The 26,568-nt window shown below is 44.4% G+C and overlaps 1 protein-coding gene and 1 long non-coding RNA gene across 9 annotated transcripts in view; one reads left to right on the top strand and one right to left on the bottom strand.

Moving 5' to 3' along the window:
• Positions 1-26,534, bottom strand: LOC135327415 (uncharacterized). 8 transcript variants are annotated; one of them, XR_010387518.1, is made up of 6 exons: positions 26,409-26,534; positions 25,761-25,811; positions 21,410-22,054; positions 19,293-21,312; positions 14,147-14,278; positions 1-11,213 (listed from the first exon to the last, which is right to left on the bottom strand). It is a non-coding gene; the product is annotated as an uncharacterized LOC135327415 (long non-coding RNA). The 8 variants fall into 8 exon arrangements; XR_010387519.1 differs by having other exon boundaries at positions 1-11,095; XR_010387516.1 differs by having other exon boundaries at positions 1-14,278.
• PTH1R (parathyroid hormone 1 receptor) overlaps positions 26,442-26,568 on the top strand; it is a 137,705-nt gene continuing 137,578 nt past the window's right edge. Inside the window, exon 1 of the mRNA XM_064505642.1 lies at positions 26,442-26,568. The gene's annotated coding sequence lies outside the window, so the exon portion shown is untranslated.

Raw genomic sequence — 26,568 nt, 5'->3', positions numbered from 1 at the left:
CTTCCTGTGGCTCCATCCTACAGTTTCTTTGGTGATTGAGCTCACACTGCAGCCTCTCCCTTGGGGGCAGTTTTTTTCCGGAAATTTTCTTCTCCACCCAGCAACCTATTTTCACAAAACTTGCAGTAACTTAATATTTACAGGACTTTCATCCATCTGTTAAATTTATTTAAAATTGAGCAACAGGTTCAAAAGTTACAGAGATATGGACTGAGAGTCTTGACAGGCAGCTAGACAAGGACAGAAGCAAAACATATCTGCAAAAATATTAAGGAGGTGTAATGCTGTAAAATAATTGTGATAAGCTTTATCGTTTTGATGAGGAAGGATAGAATTAAGTGTGACTGATACATATAACTTTCTTACATTCTTCAGTGTTTAAAGAATTTTTCCTTATTTATGCAGAACTTCAATATTTACCAGAGTTTCCATCATTTTTTCTATCCATCAGCAAGTTAATGGCAATAGGAGTCTTTCATCAGTGCTTAACGTTCCCCACCATCCTTGGGTTTTGCTTATGGTACCTACATTGCTTCCTAGCAATCTCTCATCCAAGTATACATACAACATAGAAGATGACTGGAACAGCATAGAGTCCAAGACTGAACATTGCATTTTGCTGAGGTAGTGAAATACAATACTAATTACTAGATAAGAAACAGAGATGTCATGTTTCATATCACCTCATTTTAGCTATCTAGAAATTGCATATCTACACTAAAGCAGTCATCCAGGCTCCCTCTAGAGTCCACAAAGAGAGATCAGCTTCTCCAGAGAGCAGCTTAGCCTGCACTAGGAGAGGTGAATCGATCTCTGGTACAATACCAACGTAACTAGTTTAGACTAGATGCCAACTTTTAAATGCCTAAATTTAAGTGCATTGAATCCAACTTACTACAAGACAAGGCTGTATTTAGACCATATAAAAATGGTGTACCACAAATATTATGAAACCTAAGGTCAAGAAATCAATGAGTGATTTGGCCAACCCACTATCCAGGCCTGTGGGTCCCATACCTTATACAGAAAAGGGTAAAGAAATGTCTGGCACATCTACATGGGTACCTGAGTAGCCAGTCCAAATATGACCCTCAGTAATCAGCCTAGAGCATTTTCTGGATTCAGCCTGATGCCTGAATCACAAAATGGTCTGTCATCAGGGAAGATAGAAGTCATAGACAATTCCTTAAAGGCCACACAACAGCAGGGTCAGATGAATTCATATGTTTAAAGAACAGGTTAAGAGTGACATCGGATAGCGTTCCCGCCTTACTCAACCCTGCCAGTGTATTTCATCTTTACAATAAGAAGTCACTTTCAGGACTTGACCATAGCTCTTCCTCTCAGACCAGCCATAGAGAGGTGTCATGTTAGTTTTTCAGGAACCACGGTCCATCCAAAGGAATCAACCACCAGAGTCTCCAGCACTAAGGATCCTCCTTGATTAGATTTTGTGAAAGAAAATGGGTCGCCGTCCGCTAGCATGTAGCAGCATCAACTGAGAGAAAGATTCCCATACACCATCTCACTGGGTACCAAAGGGAAAAATAGGTGTTGTGCTGGGATGGTCAACATGGATATCAGTGAATGCTGGGGTTTGTGATCGGGTTTTCCAGATCAGAGTCATTGCTTTATGAACCAGTCTTAAAGGTAGAGCAGATAAGAACTGGTATAAAACAAAACAGGTATCACAGAAGCTGTCACATGGGATTTACCAAATCAAACATTAGCTATTGAAAATGTAAGCTCTTCTTCCCCCCAAGTCACGCAGACCACCTGATCAGAGGCACTTCCAAAAGGTGATCTCCAGTTCACCTTCTGGAAACGTCTGCCTCTCTCCACTGACTCTAGAGGGAGCCTAGACCACTCTGACCAGATATCAAAGTTTTAGACATGTATCCTTAGGTGAGATAGACTACTCTTTGTGTTTAAGTAGTGCCTCATCGATGAATGAAGACCATAAGGCTCCTCACTGTGTTGCCTTTAATGCTGAACATAACGCCTTGTCTTCTGCCTTTGGGCATGCTGCGGCTGTTGCATGAGAAAGATCTCACCAGGGTCTTTTCAAAAGGAGATTTTTGTTTCTGGCTGATTCCGTGTAAATAAAATAATCTGTGCAGTGACTACACCTTCACTTTTCAATGTCTGAATCTCAGCTTGAATCTCACCTCTAATTTTAGCTGCCTTAGTATAAAAGTTGAATCTCACCTGAAGTAGCTGTCCTTCAGGAAGTCCCACAGAAAGGGATTTTTAGTTTATTGAGGTTTAAAGTCTTTCAAGTACTAAACAAGGGGTTTTAAGTTCTTGGCCATCGTTTGTGTCCTATGAAGATAAATACATTACTCCATTTTACAGGCAGAGACCTGAATAACCCGCCAGGTTCATTCAATCTTTTGGTGGCAAATCACTGCAGTCTCTGACCATAATGTAAGCCAATGCAAAACAAAATTTTGTTTTCCATTTAATTCAGCTCCTTCTTATTTCAGAAAAATTTACTATATAACACACAAGGAAATGTATGCAGCTCTGTATTCAAACAACTATCTCAGCTTCTGCCCTCACTATGCCACTTCATTTGGGAACCTCTCCCCTTGGATGAGCAGAGACCATCTTTTCCTTTGCAGCCTAAACATACTCAATGCCAATTTATACTTGCTGCCCCAGTAACAACATTGTTCTTTAGTTTAGACAGCATTTTTCACTCCCTCCCCCTCATCCCTCCTGGTGTCTCATCCCACACTGACAAAGGTTTAAGCCCTGCCCTGAGATGTTCTGCTTGACAGCCGTGGTTCCTGTTCTCATCGGCTCAGATGAGACCTTGGGGCTGCCTCCTTGGATGCACTTGTGCATGCCGGTGGACTCTACCCTCATGAAGGCAATGAAATACAGATATCTAGCAACCAGCAGTTGGGCAACTGGCTTAGTGAATTGCTAGACACTGATTCACCTCTTCTGGAAATGGATTAGTTCCAACTGGTTGAATATCTGCAGGCAAAGCTCAGTTAAAAATTGCTGACATCTCACAGAAATGCTGGACCAACTTTCTATTTCAAGACTCTTCTGTCTACATAGCATCTCCCCCACTGCCTGCCTTCTGTTTTTTCCAAGGGCATTTGTCAGGAGGAAGGATCTTGATGTTTATCCTCTTCTGAAATCATAAATTCCTTCCTTTTTTAGCTCACCAGAAGCTGTCCTGGAGTTAATGAGTATGCAGTGTCTCAACTGGAGACTGAGCAGCAGCAGGGGATGAATGGCAAAAATGGGATTAACTTCACCTAACTTTAGCCATCTGAAAGTGAGTTGTCTAGCTTAAACTAATCATCTAAGCTCCCTCTGGAGCCACTAGAGAAAGAAGACAACATTAGCTTTTATGGCCACCCAAAGATATGTATCTGTGATAGCCTAGAAACGTATCTTTAAATAGCTAAAGTTAAGCATGTGAATGCTGCTAGCATGTTGAATATTCATTATGTTTTTTAATGTACTCCAGAAAGTCTCTCACCTCTCAGCTAAAGATATGCAATGTGTAGAAAGTCCAAGGATTGGCTTACTCTCCAGTTCTGGTGTAGAATAAAGTACTACTTGTCGACATATTGGCTGGCAATTTTTTGGTTTGTTTCTACTTGAAAGCGATAGGAATGCAGCAATCAGCTCTCCCTTTCCTCTTTGACACTTTCCCCCCCACATTTCTGGCATTCTGTTTTTTGAGTTTTCTCCCCACTCGCTTCTCCATACTGCCACTGTATGGAATCCACAAGGTTCTGTTCATGTTCGTTACCTTCTTGCCACTCTGCCACTGCGTGTGTGTGACTGTATGCAAATACACTCATATGTGTGCATGAAGTCTAGACATGTGCATGTGGAATCTAGACAGGATTCAATTTATCATATTATTTGGAAAAGGAAGAGGAAAAGAGAAGAAGTCCCAAAGAAATATGTTCAGTCTTGTTCCAGTCTTCAAAACCAATCCCAAACATCTCCATTTAAAAATTTCCACTGAAAAATATCAAATCACATGAATAAACAAAGCAATAAACGCAACTGCACAGCACATGGGGCAATGACATTGTTCTTGCACAAAGAGGCTCTGATATTTTGACATTTGTTTTCCTCTCTGGAACAAGGTCAAAATATTTAAACTTTCCTGGAGGGGACCATTTCAGTTTAGAAAGGTCAACTTCTCATCTCAACACACGAGACTGACATCAACAGGAGACCGATGAAATGCTTCTCTTTCATTTAACGTTATCCATTGAGTTAAGCCAACACCACATGGAAGATGTTGTTTTAGGTCTCGCTTTCTGCCATGATCCCTGTGGACTCAGTTCTTTGGCAGGGCTCCTTCTCCAACGATGCATAGCATTTTTTGCTTTCCTTTCTTTGTTGCCCCAAATGGCCTGAGCTCAGACAACAGGACTGTGCTACCAATATGATTCAAAATTCTCTGAGACTTGATGTTTATAATAATGGGATACAGTACTGGTTTCTTCCCTAACTCTGACCATCTAGGTCCTTCTGCTAACAGCAGCTGCCATCTCACTGGAGGACCAATATCCCACTGCCAGAGGGATTCAGCTGTTTGATCATAGACATATATAACTGCAGTGCCTTGAGGGATCTCCCCGGCCTCCAGCTGCCACTCCAGAAGGGCATGGGTATCCCTTAGATCCTTTGTCCTATCTGCTAGCCACGTGTGGGTATGTTGGATAGCACAAGATATCTCAAAAAGCATTAAATGCCTACATTTTGGAAAGTCAATCCAACTCCTAGTGTGAAGGGATATTATTGAGGACAGGCAACAAACAAGACCTGTTCTAAACAAGTATGGAGAAAAATTGGTTTAGAGGTGATAAAAAATAATGATCTCAGCTGCAACTGCATAAATCTGTTGTGGCTAGTTCCCTTCTTCTTCATACTTCTCCAATGAAAAAGCCATTTATCTTTTTATAGACCCAGATGGATAGGGACTCAGTGTCTGTCTCATTGCTTCTGGCAGGCCAGGACCCACAAATCCCGCCTTTTTTAGTCCAATGGAAGCTGCTCTGGAGTAAATGAACATTGATTCATTTCCACTTCTTGGGAGATAAGAGTTTAACTCATTGGCTCATTACGTCCTGCTTCCTGTAACACCCGCAGCTTGTTTCAGTCTCTTCCTCCACTCTTCCACCCACCCTCTGATACGTGAAATAAGTATGTCCTGAAACACTGAAACCAGGAGATATTTTACTGCTTTGTTCACTAGGTCCAGACAAGGCACAGTCTGGGATACTGTAAACAGCTTTTACCAGACTCATTTAGCCTCCAGTCAGAGCTGGGCACCCAGATTTTTCCACAGCCCTTCATGGGACTTGGAAAAACATCACCTAAATGGCTTCCTGCCACTAAAAAGATTAAGAAGATTAAATACTTTAAATAGCCCTCACTTCAGTAAAGGAAAACTGGGAAACTTTGATGACTTACTGAAGTCCTGGAATGGGAGAAAACATAATTTCCCTGTCTAAACCTGCAAAAGCACGAACATAAAAAAATGAAAAAATAATCAACCAAGTAAAAACCCTATGGAGAGAGGATGAGATTGTTATAGAAATCGTCTCCTGCTCCTGTGGATGAATAGGATATTTTTAAATCAAATTACCCTGTAAAATCCAATCTGGCATTCAAGGGATTCAAAAAATTGAGCAAATCGGCCTGCTGGCCACAGACTCGGTTCCCTGTGTACACTCAAGCATCACTGAATCATAGACATACGTATATATGAAAGGCACCTCAAGACATCACCTATTCCACCCCTTGCCTCAAGCTAAGAACAGCCCTACCTCAGTCATCCTCAACATTTTTATTTAGTCTTTCTCCATAACAACCAAAAGTGGGAACACCACTTATTTCTTAGGCCACAGTGGATGCATTTTTACCTGGTGAGAATCTCGAACATTGTCTCTCAACGAGGATCACAGGAAGAAAACTGGAGATAAGGAAGAAAGGGAAAGAATAATTCCTCACTAGCCTCCACATGCTCGGTTTTAACAGCAAGAGTCTGGTCCTTCCAATACGATAAATAACTTTATTCTTTTCATAATTTCTGCACAGTGAGAGAGACCAGAAGAACATGCTGCCAAAGACATCTCTGTGAGAATTCTTTCAATTCAAAGATCCTTTGATCCTCCTTGAAAGATAGGACCTCATTGTTCATGGTTATATATGTGCTGAAAGAGCAGGGATCTCTGATTTGGAAGTCTTCTTATCAAATGAAATTTCACTTGCCACTCGTTGCTGCTTAACTAGCACTATTTATAGCTAAGAAAAGGTTTTTAATAGGGAAGCTGGAAAATGTTCCTAATCTGAAAGTACCTCAAATCCTGGCAAAAAGTAAATGTTCCAAAGACTGGTGTGTTTCTTTTCTTTTCTTTCATTTTTCCATTCAGCTCCCTTATTCTTATGCTTGGCTGAATAACGTTGTTGAAATGTGCTAGAGCCAACTTCCACCATTTCCTCATGCTGCAAAAAAGCGTTTATGGGGTGTAACCATACAGTATTCTGGTGTATTTCATCTATGGTCTTCAGGAACTCGGTTCATGGAAGTGTAGCGCTAGCTAAAGGGGCATGATTATGTCTCCCAATACTGTCTAAAGAAAGCAAGTTTAAGGGTAACCCTATCTTAGAGCTGCTAGAGCTGAAAAAGGAGGAGAAACTATGTAGGAAATAATAAAGGAACTTGCATTTCACAGACGGTGGAAAACCTATTTTCTATTTCTCATGAATTATCTTGTAACACTTCTATTTCCTTTAAATGGAAGAAAAAAACCCTACAACTTCATCAAAGCGTGCTTTCAACCTACAAACATGTTCAGGAATTGTTCTGAAACTTTGTTATTTTTTAACAAAAACTTTTAAAAGTAGTGGCAAACTAAAAAGACTCAAAGACCAATAAGAAGCGGTAATTAACTTTCAGAATCCCATTTTAAAGAAACCGCTTTTGTCAGCAAAAATGATTTATTGGTAAGATCTTACCACTGTAACTGATGATTAACTACTTCTTTTATCCACTGAAGAAGATAGGATTCTTGGCTTCTTCTATGGTACAGATCATATATTTTAAGCTTGTAGATTAGTATGGGCAAATGACTGGAACTGTTTTGGAACTTTTCTAGTAGCACATTTAGAGTTTCTTTGTTAAAAAATAAATTACACTTTTGAAATGGAAAAAGCTGGTGCAAATATATTAATGGAATTTTCTTTGGGGAAGGTGCTACTGGTTGGAGAGGGCATTTCTGTTCAGAATCAGTGAGCTGAGCTCCTAATACAGCCGATCAAGGCACTCACATGAGACACTCAGGTCCAAATCCTTGTTTTAACAGAGAAAAGAAAAAGACTTAATATATAGTCCTCTCTAGGCTGTCATTTATTGTGGGAAAGAGGGTCTTCTTTGATTTTTACAAAAAACTGTACCTTGTCTTTGCTTTAGCCTTGTGCAGAACCTGTATACGTAGGAAGAAATGCACAGGGGCGTACACACGCACACGTACACACACACACACACACAGAGTTATTTCCACTGCAGGTTTATGGAGCACCTAGTTCTTACGGGCATTGATTCAGAAGCTTGACTTAATAATGTAGGTCATTGAAAAGCTCATACATCCTCTACATACTCTTGCAACGCATTTCCCCCAGTTTCTGTGCACGAGGTGCTAAGATGTCCCCTGCTCAGTTTCCTCCTTTAACAAGGTTATGAGTGCTGTGAAAGTGACTCCTCAGGGACAAATGGAAAAGCTGTAAATGCAATAAAATAATATATTGGGATGGGTGCAGGGTGTTGGAGGCTTTGCTTGCTTTTGAAGGAACTCACTTTTACTAACCCTGGCTTGACACAATTGGAACAACCAAAAGACATAAAAGACAAATGGATAGGGATGTTCTGGTATAGTCGTTCAGCTGAGAAATAAGCCACTGTAAGTGAAAAAAACTGCCTGCAGAGCTGTCTAGCAGATGCTCCCCAAGCCATTTGTAGCCCTGAAAAGATCAGAAAGGTCCCAGGAAACACACAATATATCTCCTTTGGAAATTCCTACCCAGCTGATAGGTGTGTGGCAGTACATGCACACAGACAGAAAGACATCTGTGCTTTTGGACTGCCAGCTTTTTCAATTAAAACATTTCCAATTAATCAGTAATATAATGATTTTGTAATAGTTATATTTATTTTGGCTAAAGGAGCTCGGTAACTTGTTTATCCACCACGATTCTTACTTTCCCAACTAGAAAAAAATAAGGAAGTATGAGATGAACCAATCTTCTATATGTCTCTCTATCTTAGAAGGATAGACAGAGCTTTAACAGAAAAAAGACTGAGAAACACTGCTCTAAATGCTAAACAGACAGAAACCCACAAGACAAATGAGGGTTTTCAGCTGGAGATTCTAGCTTCATTAAAACTGATGATGCAGAGATTTTTCTAGTCCAGCTACTCTGTGGAAATCCAAAAGACTAGACTTCCATTCCTGATCTACACCACCACTTGACCTGTTCCTGGGTAACCTGGTCTAGTTTAACTGAGTTATCTTGGTTCTTGGTTCAATGGAAGGATGGTTCAATGATATCTCCAAAAGGTGATTCATCTCAGCATAGGATGAGCTGCCACTATTTTGACTAGGTAACCCAAACTTCCATCTTTTAAAGGAGCAAGGATCTGTGGTCTAAACATAGACTTTTACAGTGCAGATGTCTACATCTGAGGTGGTCACTCAGGGCTCCTCCATAGTCATCACAGACCTGAAGTCTATTTGTCCATTTTTCTTGTACCCAAAAGCTGGCAACTAAAATAAATCAGTCAAATTATAGCCTTACATTCCCTCTCTAATCTATGGAACAATATCAGCACCTTCATAGGCTGATTTACACATCTGAAGTGTCTAGGAATTGCCCTTGGGAAGCTCGTATGCACCTCAGATAAGCCTGAACACTAATCTTAAACTACCTAGCTGACTTTCATGAAGCTCAAGTTGAACAGGATATATTCCACCCTAAGCAATTTGGTAAAAGTCCCACAGGAAATCTCTTACCATGCTGTATATTTTACAGCAGCACTTTTGAATGAAAAAGGATGATTTGCCAAAAAACAGGAAAAAAAAGAAAAAAGAAGAAAGAAAGAAAAATACTCAAAGGTACAGTGAGTGTCAGGATCTAGCCATACTCTAAGATCCCCCATGAAGCAGAAGTTTATTTCCATATAGCATTCTAGACCAGAAACTGAAAAGAGCTTCTTGGAAAAAGAAAAGCTAAAAAATTGGTTGAAACAAAAAAATAGAGTTATTTACCATATCAGAGGACTGGGATGAGCTTCTGGAGGAAGGAAGAAGGGTCTGGTGTTTAAATGCATTTTATTCTTATTACAAACATTATTCTTTTGGTGAAATCTTGCTGAATGCACAGGGTTCCTCTGCTATGTTATACCGCATGGAGTAAATGCAGTATCTTAGATATTGCAGGGTCTCATCATGTTCCAGCACAGAGCAAAGGGACACAGAGTTGTTGTTTTAGTGAGAATAAGATGTAATAAGGTACATGAGAGGAAGGAAGGGGAAGGGGAAGGGGGAGGGGAGGAAAGGAGGAGAAAGAACTATTTACTGAAAGCTTAAAGTATAATCCTGCGCGGGTTTAGGACCCAGCTAATGGAAATTCCTATTGCAAAGAACAAAGGTAGTCTTCAGACCAAAGCACCAAGCTTAGACCCACGAAACTTAGGTTCAGTCCTTTACTTTGCTGCATCTTCCTACCTGATGTTTAGCAGACTCCTGGCCTGTTAAAGTTGAAGTTACTAAGGAAAATGTTAAATAAGACCCACATCCCAAGGAGACTATTTAATTTTCTTCCCAGCTGGCAGCAAATCTGTACTAGGTAGTCATGACAGTAGTCATGATCTTCCCTCCAGAGGGAAATATTTAAGAGGACATAAATTAAAAAAGATCTACCACTGATTTAGACTCTGAGAAAGATTCATATGCCCTAAGTCGAGTGTCTAAAAGACATGAGAAATTCTGAGCTAGTAAACCTAGTCTCTCTTTACAGTCAGAGGAGAGAAATGGGGACCTGCAGGCTGCAATTTGTCCCATCATAAGGTAGGTGAGATTAACTAGCCTGTAAAAGCACCTTTATTTGCATCAGGGTGACTGGCTCAGATCAGATACTTAACACACATTTAATGTAGGGAAGATGAATCCTACCTTAATATTTCCTAGTTTACTTAACATAGTATCATATGAAACAGTGCCAAATGCTTTTTCAAAGCCAAGACATAACATATTCTCTTTATGCTTCCTTACCTGCTCATCCTGTCAAAACTGGGAAGACAGTGATTTAACATGATTTGTCCTTGACAAATCCATACTAGTTGTTTTTCATCACCATCGTAGTACTTCCAGGTGCTTATGAATTTATAGGTAACTACCAAATTCCAGTATCTGGCAAGGAACTGAAAGCAGGCCACTTCATCTGTAATTGTCTTGATCCTCCTTTTTTTCTCTGTATGGAGATAGGTGATATCTCCGCCTTCCTCCAGTTGCCTGAGACTTGCTTTCCCTCCCTAAGCTCTCATAACTAGAATTATTTACAGTACAGGAACTGTTTCAGCTGATTCATTAGTACCCAAGGGGAAATCGTGTCATGGCCAGTTGAATTGACTGTATCTAATCTACTGAGGTATTCTTTAACGAACTCTCTTCTTGCACTGTCTCCTCTTCCACTCTTGTAGGTAAAATTTATTATCTTAAGTATCTTATCATAAAAAAATACTTTTTAATGCAAATAAAAGAAAAGAAGTTTCAGATTATTTGTCTTCTGTGGGCTCATTTCTACTGAGCTTATCCTAACTTCTTATTTTCTTATTTCTCACATATTCAGAGATTCTTTTCTAGCTGATTAGGTTTTTTGGGGGGGAGAGGGGAGCGTTGGGACCCAGATCCATTGTAACTAACTTTTCAGCTCTAGTTTTCCATTCCTATCCTAAAATACTTGCATAACTCTATTATGTTCAGTCACGTACCTTTATTCCCACTCTGAGCATCTCTGGAGACAATTTTATTCCCACACTAAGAAGTTTCTGAGGAGAAAGAGAAAAAAATACTTCAACTTCAGACAGACTTTCTAATGCAGCTCAGAACTTTTTTCATTGTCTTGAAACTATCTCACATGATAGCTGGCTCCAGAGATTTGCAGACCTGTAACAGAAATTAAGAACAGCATGGCAGGTTTTGCACTGGACTCAAAACGGATTTTTGCTCATGAAGTCCTCATGCTGATGATTTAATGAAACTGAAGAGTGCAATAGTAGCTTTATATCACACTGGTATTTTAGGGTCCTGACAGTCATATTATTAGATATAGTACAGATAGGCAGAAAGACACTGCACATATGACATTATATTTCTGTTGCACAAGACCAAAGCATCCAGCATTCTCCCTAGTTTAAAGATGTTGAAGTGAGGTACAGGAAATTCAATTGTCTAACTGTAAGTATCTCTTTCCTGCGATGAACATCCCTCTCTGAGTCCATCACGTGGTCCTAGAGGTGTAAGCTATTATTCCCTGTAACTAAAGAGGAGGCCGTTACTATCTTTCAGTTTTGAAGACTGAAAAAATTCATTTCTTTCACCTTCTCCTCCCAGGCCATGTTTGATATCTCTCATTCTTTTCTGCTGACTTTCCTCCAGGCACTTTCCAGTTTGCCTAGGTGATATTCCACGGTTTTTCCGTAGAAGCGGGCACTCCTCTCAGATGGAAAATCAAAGACCCTTGAGACCAGCTTTGATATGTCACTTAGCTAATGATATCTTGAAGGGTGCTTCAGACAGCCATCATCTCTCCCCCACAGATAGCTAAATGAGGAGAGATTCTGCAGTGATAGCATGCCATTTCCTTCAGGCCCTGAGTGCCAGGCTCACATCCAACAGTAAAAAGGAACAGCTTTGTCTTGTGTGCACACAACAGGACACAAAACACTCAGTAATCATGTTTAGGAAGCCCAGAGCATCCAGGTGTCCCTTGAGACATTCTCGATGGCATGCCATTTCCACACTACTGTACTGAAATAGGGTCACTTACTGGTTTCTAGCCAAAATCCATGCACTGAAGAGTGACCTGCTGTATCGTGGAAAGACAGGTCCCACCTCTTGTTCCTGCCTCCATGCCACTCCGTTCCCCCAGCCCATCCTGAATCTCACCTGTTGGCATATCTTTCCTCAGCATCATAGCCCCATTTTCCCCAATCAACAGGCTGGCCTTTTCTGAGAGCTACTGAGCAGGTCATGGAGTAAAGAGTCCCCAGTGAAGAGTCTCCAGTGAAGAGCAATGGCAGAGGAGAGGCAAATGAGCAGGACCTTGTTCTGAAAGCAGTGCTGCTACAAGGCACCTCCCCACGTGCAGCACTTTCCAGTAACATGGTATCCTTCCCCTGAACATTACAGAACCCATTTCCTATGATGCCACCCCCTGAGAGAAGAGAAATTTAAGATGCCATCATAGACATCACTTCTAGGTCTTAATCAATTCTTTCTCAGTGAGAGATCTGCACATATTTTGGCTTTTATTTCAGCAGAAATTTCATATTCTGGTCACTAAATGTGGCCTAGAGAAATGACATTCTTCACTGCTTGACCTAGTTATTTTTTTTCCCCTACCTCTCAAGAAAGATTAGCTAATGAAGAACAGGGAGAGCAGGCCAGGAGGCAGGGCTGCTGTGTTCTTTCAGATGGTCTGTTACTCTCAAGACATACAAAATATGTCACATCCTTCTGGGCCATTTCTTCATAAGAACCATGACAATATGGCAACATTTCTTCATGCAAACTCTTCCTCTCCTTGTGGATTAATTTAGTGGGTCAGTTCATTAATGCTTCAGAAATGAAAGACACCAAGAAAGTCCTTTCAAAGAGCTATGAATGAAGCAGTTGCTGTTGATTCATTACAGGACCAAGACTGGTTGTAATGGACACCTTCCACACCTTTGAACCTGAAGAAGGCCTTGCTGGTTCAAGAAGCTAAAACCTGAGGAGTTTTCTTTTCTTGCAATCTACGCATGCACCCTTCAGCCCCACTTTATGACTTTTTATGGTAATACACAAGGAACAGGTTTATGATTTTGGTATTCCAGGAGCTGTCAGACCAGGCCAGGACATGTTCTCAAGGAAAGACACGCTGTCATCCAGTCCATAGCACAATCCATGGCATAATTTGGGCCTATGCCATCTACCACTGTCCCAGCCCATACTCGGGCATGATTTGGGGTTAGCACATAACAGGGACCATGCCGATGGACGTTTTTGACACAGTCTTCCAGTTTTGGCGGCTAAAAAGTGCAGCTGCATGGATGTGAGGCAGGTCGTACTGCTGCCTTAAGTGTCAAAGAATTGTTCCTGGCCCATCTTATCCCCTAGTATAGTCACAGCCTGAGTGAACATTCAGCAAGTTCATGTTGGAACTGAAATAGCTTCTATTAAAATCTCCAAACAAAACCATAGAGCCTTGATGCTATAGGAACTGAGAGATTTTAAGTCAAAGGTCTTTCTTCCTTCACCTACATTTCTTTATTTTATGTATTTTATGTAGCTTATATATTAAAATGTCTTGTTTTGTATATGAGGATCAGAACTGGAGAGAGAATAAAGTCCAGACTTTCTTTGGTATGTAGGGATCAGATTCAACTTTCTTGATTTTAAAGGTGGAAGTCATTCCATTTAACTCTAGGGTTTGGGGTCAGTTGGCTAAACACAGGTGCCTGGCGGTATCTGAGATGCCTTGGGTATTCAAAAGACTGTCCTCCGTAGGGTTGGTAGATATGATGGACAGACATGATATCCCACTTCCATGACCAAAGTATACCCTTATTTCAAAAACTACAGTTTTAAACTATTTCTGCTGTGGACTGAATCTACCTTTACCTGCAATTGAAGCAGATTTGGATGGATTCTTTTTTCTTTCCTAATGCTGACAAAATAAAGACCATATTCTTCCATGCCAACATGTTTCAGAACAGCCTTTGGCTGACGGCAGCCTTCTGCCACTTGTCAAAATCAAGACTGCCACACACTGGCACTCTGAACACTTCCAGCTTAAAATTGGGGTGGGAGACAGGGAGGAAGGATATTTTGCCTACCGGTTCTTCTGTGCAATGTGAACCTTCCACACAGCAGCAGGCCAGCTTCCTCACAAGCCTAACCCCACCTGAGAACACTGGCAATGTTCCTCCTCTTCTTTTGCAACTGTTGATTTTCAAGTCTCCTTATTTCTGCTTAGAAAGAAAACAGGAGGAAGGGGTAAGTGTTGGGCTGCTTTCAACAAAGATGTAAACAGCATCTTTCATTGCATTGATCTCAGTGGGGAAAAGAATTGTTTTAGTTCATTAGCCAAGAAAATACAGCCAGAGGTATTTTATGATGATAAAATGATCACAATGATGACCACAATATTTCTGCTCAGAAGAAGGCCCAGTGACAAGGCAACACCCAAGGAAGTGTCTATCCCTAAACAGATCTTCTCATGTTTCCTGCCTCAGAGAAACTGTCATCATAATCTCTCAAAAACATAGAGCATCGTTTCTGATAAACGTGGGGTTTGCAGAAAAGGGGATCTCTCTTATGAAAATACATAGTACATGGGGAACAGACAAAGACTTTCAGCCCACAAATACTGCTTTCAGCCTTGTTTTTCCAGCACCTCTTTCAAGACTTTTGTGTTGAAATATTCATGTTTTTCCAGCTGTATCTATGGCCTAAGGAAAGACATCATGCCTCTCCACAAATCTGCCTTGTTTATAACCTTGGACCATCCCTGTTGCACCAGTGCTGCACCGGTGGCTGTTACAAGCTTCCCCTCACAGGTGGAATTAGTTTCTCATTGGCAACTCTGGTTGTACGTGTGAAGAAGGACAGAGCTGGGGCAGGAGGTGTGGTGACTTCCTCAGGCCTGGAAAAGTGGGTGGGAATGAGGTACAACCCACTAGGTAGACAAGTGAGCCAGGTTTTCCCAGGACAAGAGGTAAGATGTGAGGCACTCACAAGCGTCATCGTGGAAGCAGTTGGTTTCTGTAACAGGGCAAGCGTTTGTTGCTTCAGTGAATGAGAGGTTAATGAAAAGCTTAGGACTGAAAGCTCACAAAGCAGAAACCATGTTCATGGAGGGACCACCGCCAACAGAGCCTCTTCCTTCTCTGTACCCTGAATATACCACCACAAATAGAGCTCGTGATCTGGGACACAGCAGTCCCATGGAGCCACATAAGTTGTCCAGCTGGAGTATCCTTCCTGAGCCGGATTTGAGAGTCATTCCCTGCAGGCTGTGATGGTAGGGGGAGCTTGGACATGTGCTGTCTGGTCCCAATAGCACTTCAAGCAACTTCCAGCAGCTCCCAGTGAGCTGTGCAGACTGGGAATACACAGCATGTAATGATTTCAGCTCATTTCCCATTCCCCAGCTTGGACTTTCCCCCATCCAAGCCCTGTAGCAAGTCCTACCCTCAAGGCAATGCAGTCATCACAATTCACCCCTCTGCTTAAAGGGGAAATGAGACTATATTTCACTCTGTCTGGATCCCCAGGACAAAAAAGGTATCAGAAACTGCTCATTAAAACTTACACTGATTTTACTGTGTAAATTATGTTTAAAAATGGGTCCCAAACACCTGGTGGCATTTCTTCTGTGCTTTAGTTTCTTATTTCCAATTGAAAATAAAATAGGGATATGGAGCAGTAATAAATCACAAGGAAAGAAGGATTTTATGTTCACTTCTGTAGGGCCAGCCTGGGTTTTATTATGTTTCTTCTAATATATAAATGCTGGTACTTTTATTTTGTTTGAAATTCTGTACCCCAGGATGCTTTCTTTCCAGGGTTTATGTTGCAAGACAGTAGGAAAATAGCCCATAATCATGTGTTGCTTGAAGTAATCAGACGCTTCATTGAGTCTGCAGTGATTGACAATGAAAATGCTTTTTTTTTTTCTTTTCAAATTTGCCTGATGGAGGCCGGAAGCATCAACTAGAGATGACTTTTAAAAGCCATCCATTTTGATAAAGGAGGGCTTGTAAGGACTGAAAGACCAGCCAAGCCTTTTCTCTGTGCATAAAAGAAAAGCATGAGAAAACTCAAGAGCTGGAAACAAAAGCCCGGTGAGTTGAACACTGAAATGTGGCACAACCTTTCTAAGCAGTGAGACAACCAGGAGAAGCAGCAGATTTTCAGACTCTGAAACCTCCAAATGAAGAGGGAAAGCCTTGTTCTGGGGGGTTCAGGGCTGCGATAACCAGGAGGAAATGCTTCAGGCTTGGATAACAGAAGCAAGCATAATAGCTGACATAAATAGGCCCCACGGCTCTTGAGACACCTGGCAAGACCAGCTCTAGGCTTTGTGGGAGCAGAGACAATGTTAAGATTACATGTCCTGCTGCTTCTCCTGGTTGTCTCACTGCTAGAAAAAGTTGTGCCGCGTTTCAGCGTTCAACTCACCTGGCTTTTGTTTCCAGCTCTTGAGCCAAGCAGGAGCCAGAACCAAACTGGTCATGCCAAAATACATGGAGAGGGGAGAAAGGTAAAGCTCCAGCGTTTATATCACTAGAAGACACGGGACAGATTGCCTGTAGACTGCTGCCGGAAAAACTCTCCACCTCCTGGTTTCCCAACGCCCTAATCAGCTGCTAGGTCACCACTATCCCATCCCCTGGTTCACCATGGCAGCCGGCTCAGGGCAGTGATCACCGCGATGGCCCATTGCACGCTGCCGCCCATGGCAGCAGCCGGTCTCACCCAGAGCAGGAGCCTGCCCTGAAGCCTGGCCCTGGTTTCAGATCGCAGGTCATCCTTGCCCTCCATGTCATAGGTTGCACAATCACACCTCCAAGTCCTGACTTGCAGCCAGGGAGATCTCACATGTCGGCTGGGGCATCCCCAAAGGAACTGGATGCGTACGGCCCACGTGCTGCCGGAGAGGCATTGGTGTGGGTAGACAAGGTATGGAGGGCCTGGAGCATGTCATTGCTTACAGTTCCCCAAAGACTAGTTTTTCACGGTGGGACGAACTTGGCCAGGTGCTGAATGTGCTGCCTGAGCAATTGAAAGATCATCTTTCCCTTTTTTTCAACCCCAGAAATACTGATCCAGCTCAGATCAAAAGTCCACCCACCATAATATCCTACGTCCAGCAGTGCTCATGCTGGATGACTACTGAAGAATAGGGTATTATACTGGCAACTACTAGCAGTACTATTATTACTGTTAACTACTATAAGAACAGTCTGAACGTGTACTGATGTTTTCCCATATAACTTGCCAGCCCTCAGTAATCCTAACTCAGAGAACTCCTAGAGCATAGGTGTTCTATCAGTATTTAAAAGTCCTGAATGGCTGTTTTCCTTCCATTAATTCATCTACTCACATTTTGAATCCATGCAAACAAGATCCCGTGCAAGGAGTTTTGCAGCTTCACTGCATGCTTTTGTTTACTTTGAACTTGCCCCCAGATTTTCCACTCAGTGCTCCCAATCACCCTATTAGGAGGGATACTGAAGAACTGCTTCCCAACTACCTTCTACATGATTTTCACAGATCTTTCTCCTATCTATCACCTTCCTTTTCTTCAGTAACCTCTTTTCTAGGTGGAAAAGTCCAAGTCTACAGCAAGGTTATGCTGACAAACCAGCATTCAATCCAATAGCCTAAAAATTACCAGGGCTTGAAGTCGCTGACATCTGTGGTCAGAGTTCTCCTGGACTGGGCTGCAATCCCATTCAGGACAAAGGCTGAGGACCTTCCTAGACTGTCTGGGGAACTGAATGAAAGATTTAATTCAATCCACTGAACACAGAGATGGCAGCAGCCCCAGGCTATGTCAGTGTCTGCAGCTGAGCTTGTATCCATCCTTCCTAGAGAAGCAGAGATCAATCAGGACAGAAAAACCTGTGAGAAAGCTGAAGCTGGCTGAGCTTCAAATTCAAGCTCCCTGAATTCCCCACAACACGATTACGTTAAGACAGAGCTGGGTTTAATGGTGGGGTTTACAGAACTGCAGCCACCCCTAGCCTCTTTAGAAATTCCTTGTATGCCATGTGCTAGAAGTCGTGCAACAAACAGTTATGTGACCTCCCTGAGCCTCCTCCCTCCACTATCTACTATCTGTACAGAATGAACCATCACTGAGGTGGAAACGTGCAGGCTTTTTTACGGCTGCAAACACACCCCCCACATGAGTGTACTTCAGTGCTTGCATCCTGGCGAGCCGTGGATTTGCGTTGTTTGCAGTGTGCAGCAACCAGCTGGCGCAGCCTCACAAAGAGAGCTTGTCCCCCACCCTTGCCACTAGCTCTGCAGGTTTCAAGCCATCACCTTTGAACACTTATCAGAACTGAAATGGACTGTGAACTCCGGGGAAAGCTCGCCCTGGGGCCATAGCAGGGCGCTGAGATTGAGGCGGACTCATGAGAGTCCCTCACATGCTCTCCACACGCTCAACCAAACAAGCTCATCAGAGATAAATAGAGCTTTATGAGGGCAAGATGCTATATACTGGTTTATGGTCCCAGGAAGCAGGTTACACACTCAGCAACTGTTAAAAAAATATCCCTCATCATTCCCCTATCTGACTCAGCAAGGATCTTTCCTGAGGATAGCGATAAAGTGACTCCAGCTTCTGCCACCCCACTTGCACAGGCCTTTTGCACGCTGGTTTCAGCTGGCTCGGAGCACATTACAGCCCCACTGCAGAGGCTGCTAGTTCAATCTCATATCTGTAATAAAAAAATAGCTATCACACACAATGAAGGCCTTGTCCAGTAGCAACTGGACACAATCGAAGTTTACAGAGTCCCTGCAGCTGTAGCCTGCTATGTTTTTGATGCTGTTGGATTGGGAGAAGCTGTCCCCTCCTGCAATACGCAGGCTGTTTCAGGCTGTCTCACCCACAAGCTCTCGAACAAGTCTGAGAGGCAAGTCAGACTCCCTGTTATAGCCAGACTTCTCCAGCTGCTGTAACTCAATGACGGTCCATCAAAGCTGCCTCGATTGATGCCAGCAAAGGATCTGGCCCACTTATTTACATGCATGACTCCATGGTGCAGCTGGCAGCTGTAAAAGAGCTCATTTGGAAGGCAGCGTGGCTGGGATCAACGTCACTTAAGCGATAATCTGCTAATCAGAGCTCCTCCTGTTGAAGTAATGCTCCCATCTTGTCATTCCATGCTGGCAGTTTTCTTCTGTAAAGCTTGCCAAATTGTTTCAGGCCCTGGCAGTTTCAGTGGGGTTTTCCTTGCTTACCTCTGGACTGGAGTTTTCCTCAATTCTGACTGTGCCTTGGATGGCAATGCAAAAAAAAGGACAAGAATATTCCAACCCAGGTATGCAGCCAGAGACATCATCAGTCTGTCATGCACCTGGAGGAGGAGAGGAAGTTAGAAAAATTGGGGTAAAATATACCCGTGAGGATATGGAGGAAGGTATACAGGCTTGAGATATGTACTTCTGCCCTATGGTGGGAATGAGGTTGTTCAGTGGTATGCAGAAATTGCTGAAATAACTAAAATGTGATGAGCAACAGGCGGGGTAACCACACGTAAAATCTACAGAAACATCTCTCTCAAGTCAGGATGTTATTTCAAAAGATGGTAAACCACAGAAGACCCTTTGTAGGGAGGATGAAAAGAGGACAAGTCAAACGTGACATCAGTTGCTGCTCTGCAGGGAAGATAAAGCCATGGTGAATTAACCGAAATGCAGTTCAGTCACTGGCATGAGGGGAACCTCGCCTGGTAAAGAGATGAGCTTGCTATGCTTACCCTGTTCCCTTTTGCACTCACCTACCCACCACTTTGTCCCCACAGTAGAACGGTGCAGGAGCAGGAGAAGACAGTCTGGTGATTTCTACCCAACACAGAGGCTGAGGGATCAGCACAAATCGGTGCAAGTTAGAGCTACATTTCCCCAGTCCTAGCCATGCTGCCCTGTGGACTCTGGCCCAGCACTGTTGCAGACTGGCGTGTCTTCAGCTGATGCTGATGTTTGTGACTCCTGAACTCTGATACAGACAGGAACTGTGATTTTGTTCTCAGCGACAAGGTTTGGACCTCTGGGAACTGGTCAGTCATTCTACAGAGCCCAGACTCAGATTTCAGTTCTAGCCACGTTAGTCCAGGCTCACATCATCAGCTCGGGTCAGGCCTATGTCAAGCAGAGCAAACAACAAGCGGAGCATACCTGCCTCACCTGCTCATCAGGTAGCCAAAGGCTGGCATTTCCACAGCTGCATGGAAGAGGAGAGGTCCTATCATGCACTTTCCAGGCACTCCTGTTCCTTGAGTGTGGGATGTTGTTGGAGAAATTCGACGCAAGGACCAGTGGTTGTACATCCAAGCCAGGTGACCCACAACCCCCCCAGAAAAAAGGGCTGTTTTGGGGGTGGGGGGGGGGTTATTTATTTATTTTTCTAATGCTTCAGGTGATTAACCATCGATTGGTGCTGCATTTCAAGGAAAGGCACTGAGAAGGCAATCTGCCATCCCTGGAAGCCTTGGCATGAAGTTGGGATGGTTTTCTGGAGGAGATCCCTCAGCGAAACTCCACTTAGAGGGCTCAGAGTACTGGTGACTGTCTGAAAGGCTGTGGGTAGAGTGATAGCAGAGAGCAGAACAAATGACATAGCAGCCCATTTAGGCCTTACAATATACCCATCCTGATATTTCAGAAGGATTCCTTTCTGCTTGATGCACCATACAATAAAAGCTCGTCTCGCTTCATCTGACTGCATCATTCATACTGGTGATAATGAGGGGCAGATGCATGCCCGGCTTGGTGCAAAGCCAAGTATTGCATCTGCAGCAGAAACTGCTAGATAAAAAAGCAACCCCTTCTTCAGTTTAGCAAACTGAGTCTGTCTTTTGTCTGGAAGTGACTGAGTGAGAACAGCATCTCTGATAACATTCTCAATGCATTTACCTCTTAGGTGTAACTGGTCTTGAGACCATCTCCATGAAATAACTCATATTCCACAACTTCATCTATTCCACTTGTTTCCTCACATCTGCTTGCCAAAAACATGAAAGTCATGGTCTCCTTGAAAGGGTGTTCAGCTGAGCCGTTGGCATTTGGGCTGCATGTTTAGCCTTGCTCTTCCTTTCCCACAGATTGGTTCTTCAGGCAAGATGATCCAAAGCACAAGGAGTGGTGAAGCAGAAGAATCTCATCCAGATCAGAGAGCTGCTTGATGGCAAGGATGTGGATGTCCCAGCCACAGCCTTCACTGGTAATACTGATATGGACTGTTCATGATGGTAAAACTCTTCTATGGTAAAAAATAATATGGTAAAAACCCTTCGGTCTTGCACCACAGCTGATTTGAGGCACCAAGAACAAAACCAATGGAGTGGCCCAGGACTTACCCTCAGGCCCCTCATATGGCTTTTCACTTTGCTTTGAACAAGCTTTTCACCTTGGATTTTGTCCGTAAGACACACACCAGATGTTTCCCTTAAGAGCCATCAAAGAAGCCATCACACAACGTTTTCACACTCATCTCAGCCAAGAGGTACGACTCCAGCTTTGCGCAAACAGAATAAGGCCTGAAGTATTCATTTTCCTCCTTCTCTTCTTTGCCCATGTCAAAGGAAAGCATTGACATCAAAACTCTTTTTTGCAACACATACGATGATTATGGCCACAAATCCATGCATATCATTTGGCCTGATGCATAAACCCGACTTGGCCAAAGCTCATTCTTGTTTATTTTGGCCTTGACTTTACATACAAAACACCAGCAATAGCCAAGTGGAAACAGAGCAGGAAAGGCCAGCTGTCTCTCAGTGACATTCGATCATTGTACTGGCTTCTTACACAATGCGGGATTTTTGCAGAGTGGCTGCCAACCCCATTTTTGTCAGACCTTTCCCTCCTCTGATCAATGACTTTAGCTGGTGTAAGCAGTGCATGTTTCACTTAACCTGGGTGACTCAGGGGAGAAGGCGCAGGAGGTTTTTTTTTACCTAGGATGGGACTTCAGCTTCGGCATAGACGAAGCATTCACCCAGCTGTGAAGAAAACAATCCAAAGAGACAAGAATTTTGTTATCAGGCTGTGTGAACATTAGCTACAAGGTAGGACCTACTCACAACAGAAATCATTTCTGGTCAAATCCTTAGCCATTTTAAATTGATTATGCATTTTGTTGATGCTGTTTTGCACGAGTAGAAGGACCTAAAACTTTTAGAGGGTTTTGGTGTAAGACGTTGGCAAAACTGAATTCAACCCCCACCATCCCCAATGTTTCCTTATAATAGTAACATCACATAGGCTTCATTTAGTGCTGCATCCCTGCTTAGTTCATTATATACACATTGATGGAAACAATCTAAAAGAAAAGCAACAAAACTTCAATGTCCAAATTATCTTTGCCTCGACAGGACCACCAGCCTAGAAAAGGTCTACCAAGGAGAAAGGAGTCCTGTTTCCTATGGTGGGAAGACATCATCCTTCACGGTCCAAGCAGGGATCTCACACACTGACGTACATCACCCCAAACAAAAGCAGACACCCAGGCATGCAGAATAAATTATCTCCCCTTCAAAAGTCCATAGAGAGGGGAAGGATCCTCTTATAACCAGGGCGGAGAAAACACGCAGCATCTGGGAATGAAGGAGGATGACAAAACCATTTTCCTGGGTACCTGGTGCCGATCTGCTCAAAAATGAATGAGAACAGTGGAGCCACAGCACAGGACCTGTTCTGTAACACCCCCCATGTAGAGGCAGCCACCAAGGGCAGAGGTGGAAAGGTTGTATGTGGCTTGGGGACGTGGTGGGGAGGACGGGGGATAGCAGTATGTTCAGATCCCTCCGTTCCAAGTTCTCAGAGAAAGGCGGAACCTGTGATCTAAGACAAGTGAATGGCTTCTGTATAAGCAGCAGCAAAGCAGGTTGGACTCTCAAGGATGGAAAATGATGGAGGAGCAATACAGTAGTGGTCTATGAACTCCTGAGTGGCCAGGAAAGGGTGAAGAGTGGCTGGTTGCTCATTGTTTTTTCCAGCACAGGAACTAGAAAGTTATCACATCAAGTCAGCAGATTGCAAGTCTAGCACAAATAAAAGGGGGTCGCTCTTCATGTGCCTGTAGTTAAGCTGTGGAAAGCCTTGCCACAGGATCTTGTGGATTCTCAGAGGAAGACCGTAACCTGCAGATCCCTTGGTCAGCCTGGGGGAGGAGATGGCAGAAGCACCTCCACAAGTTTATCTTCTCATAGTATGCACTGCCACGGACTGCCAGAGAGGAAACACTAAGCTGGATGGGTCCAGAACCTTTATGAGCCCATAATAATGCTCTCGCATTCCTCCTGCTCTGCTCACAATGGCCCTGCTTGTATCGAAGAGTTGCAATCCAGATCACAGCAAAACAGTTTCTCTTTCACCCTTTGCTTCTGGTCTGACCTTGCATACATCACAGGCTTCCAAGGATGCTAGGGACCTAAAAACTGCAGGGCCTGATCCTCAGCACCCCATGGCTCTGACAGGAACCGCTTTTACGGGGGCAAAGAAGCTGTTTTGGGGCAGAGCTGTACTGGGGCCATGAGCATGGCAGAGATGCTCTCACTTCCAACTCTGGTGCCTGACTGGGAGTCCCTGGACATGATTCACTGTGACTTTAGAAGACATCTGTCATCAACCACCTGTACAGTCCTACTGTTCAGCTCTGCCCTCCTGCTCACCTCTCCTGCCCAGAGGAGCGCGAAGAAGGTCATGAGAGGAGCAGAGCAGCATCCAGGGAGACCTTTCCTGTGGGTTCGAGCTCATCCACAACACTGGGGAAAGTCTACATGAGTGCTAGTGAGCCATGAACTGAACCTTAGATTTATTCTAGTGGCTACATCTGAAAGAGGGATGGCGACTGGGGGGTTGTGGAGAAGTATCTCTTCCCTCCCCACATACATCTTGCACAGGGTGGTTTGGGAGGAGGGATGTGGCTACCATGTGGGGAAAGCCACCTTTAGATTCAGCTGCAACGTGTTTGATGCTCATCCCTCCAAAGAAGAGCTTTTGCGCTTTCCATTCTCCTAGGATAACCAAAAAGGGAAGGGGCAGGGAGAAACGAATCAGGCCCTAACTACTACATCTGGCAAGAGGCCAGCTTTGGCTCTAGGGCCTCCTGAGGTGCGAGTTTATTTTGCTTGTGGATAATGGGGATGGAGGAAAACCTGCCCCATAGTCATGGTGACTATGAGAGTGAGACAGCCAGAGTCAGATTTCCCTGCTGTGCTTCTTGGGCAGGCTTTAAACTGGAGCTGGAGGGAGGGAACAATTTCCTTCTTGTGCAGCTTCAGCAGTTCAGTGGTATCTGCCTTTAATCATTAAATGATCTGGGGGAGAAATACCAGCCTGGAGGCATCCCTGGTCCTGTCCGGCACCCTGCACATGGGGATGTGTTATGGGGGGGGGACCACAGGAGGGGTGCAACTGTCCCCCAAACTGGATCAGATCCTGGTTTATTTACACTGCCTCCTCTCCTTGGTGGTGGCAGAGGGGTGTGGGGGTGGGAGTTATTTAATATATGAGGCTTGCTCCTGCTTCTCCCCTCTCTCCCAGAAAGAACAGAAACCATGACAGGGTCCCAGAAACTTTGTGGTGGATTTTTTTTTTTTTTCTCAGAAAGACTATAGAGCCCTGAGTACATATTTGCTCAGTCCGCCCCATACTTAAACACACACAGATGCTCGGCTTCCCCAAGGGACACAGGCCCTACCACCCCCGATACCCCCCTCAGCTGAGTGCAGTGGGCAGAAGGCAGCCAGGCCCCCAAAAACAAACTGAAACAGAGGTAAAAATACCTGCGTTGGGATTCCCCGAGGAACCGCTCTTAAAATAAGGCAAACCACCCTCCTTCTTGTCCCCCGCCCAATAAATAGCTTTTTAATCCGCAGTGCAAGAGCTTGAAAAATATCCCTAGAAATATTCTGCAGATGGGGGGAGGGAGCTTTATGGGGTTTTGCCGCTGTTGTTAGGTGCTCCCCCCCTCCCCAATAATCCCCCCCCCCCCGGGTGTCCCCCCGCCACCCACCCCGCAGGCTTTGCAGCCGCAAGCGCTGCCTAAGTGGAGGCATGTGTCGCCGGTGCGGGCTCTGCACGGCGGAGGGAAAGGGGGTGGGAAGGGGGTGGGAAGGGGGTGGGATGGGGTGGGAAGGAGGTGGGATGGGGTGGGAGGGGTGGGCTCCTGACCCCGTGGTTCCCAGGCTGCCGGTCACAGGCTGGATGGGGCCAGCCAATGGGGTCCTGCCCGCGGGGGGGTTTTATACCTGCCTCGCTCCCCCCGCGAGCTGCACGCAGCCGCCGAGGTCCGCGGAGGCTGGCAGAGAGGCAGAGGGCTTGCAAGGAGGAGGAGAAAAAGATTGCATCAAGAGCTGAACTTTTTTTTTCCCTCTCTCTCTCTCTCTCTCTTACAGGAAGCCCTACTCTACCTTCGCCTTGGAAAGAGCCCCTTTTCATAAAATTAGCTGAAGGCACCTATTCACAGCCACGGGGCTGTGAAAAAAAAAAAAAAAAAAAAAGCAACAAACCGACTGTAGAGTTTTTCTCTCTCTCTTTCTCTCTCTTTTTTTTTAACTTCGCTCCAAAAAATAAAAGAGAAACGCACACAGCTCCACTCTGCGAAAACTTGATGTTTTTACCGTCTGCTCTCCGACAGATCTAGAGAGGGTTTTTGGTTTGGTTTTCGCTTTGTTTTGTTTTTTTTTCTTTTCCCCTACTTACGGCCGTTCGGCTCCTTCTAAATCACAAACGCCCGGCAGAAATCCGCTGCTTCTGCAAGAAAAACAGAGAGGGGGGGGGAAAAAAAAAAAGAGGAGAGAAACCCGATGCGAGCGACGGGCTCGGTTTCCAGAGTTCCCCATGAGTCAGCCCGCAGCCCAGCGCGGCGGGTGCCTCTTTGCGCGCGTGTCGCGCCGCTGTCACGACTTCCAGCCCCCTCCTCAGCCCTCCTCCCACGCCAAAAAAACCCGATAGGCGATCATGGAGCCTGCTGGCGACTTCTAGAGAAACCCCCCCAAAAAAGCTTGGCTGGAGGTGGGAGGGTGAAGGGAGGGGGGGTCTTTTTCTTTTTTCTTTTTTTTTTTTTCTTTTTTTTTTTTTTTGCCTTGCAGTTTTTATGAATGAAACCGGGAGTAACAGCGCGGCCGCGAAACTGACAAGCTGCTCAATTTCGGGAGCCTCCTGCGGGGTGGGGGGGGGGGATGGGGGGGGTTGGGGGGGGGGGAAGGTCGAGCTGCGGCGGCTCCGCGCCCGGCGCAGCGATGCGCTCCCAAAACCGGCGGCCAGCGCGGACCCACCCCCCCCCCACCCCCCCGCGGAGGGTTAATTTTTTTTTTACCCCCCCCCCAAAAAAAAAAGCCATGCTGCTACCTCCTTTCTGCAAGCGGCGGCGGCGGGGGGGGCGCAGGGCAGCGCCTTCCCTCCCCGCGTCTCGGCGACACCGGGGCAGCGGGACAAGGACCGTGTGTCCGTGCGTGCGCGCGTGCGTTGGGGCGAATGGAAAAGCGAGGATTCCACAAAATTCCGCGGA

The sequence above is a fragment of the Dromaius novaehollandiae genome, chromosome 2 (assembly GCF_036370855.1).
Source record: "Dromaius novaehollandiae isolate bDroNov1 chromosome 2, bDroNov1.hap1, whole genome shotgun sequence".
In the NCBI taxonomy this organism is placed as follows: Eukaryota; Metazoa; Chordata; class Aves; order Casuariiformes; family Dromaiidae; genus Dromaius; species Dromaius novaehollandiae.
The sequence above is the reverse complement of the archived record's forward strand: the minus strand, read 5'-3'. Positions and strand labels throughout refer to the sequence as shown.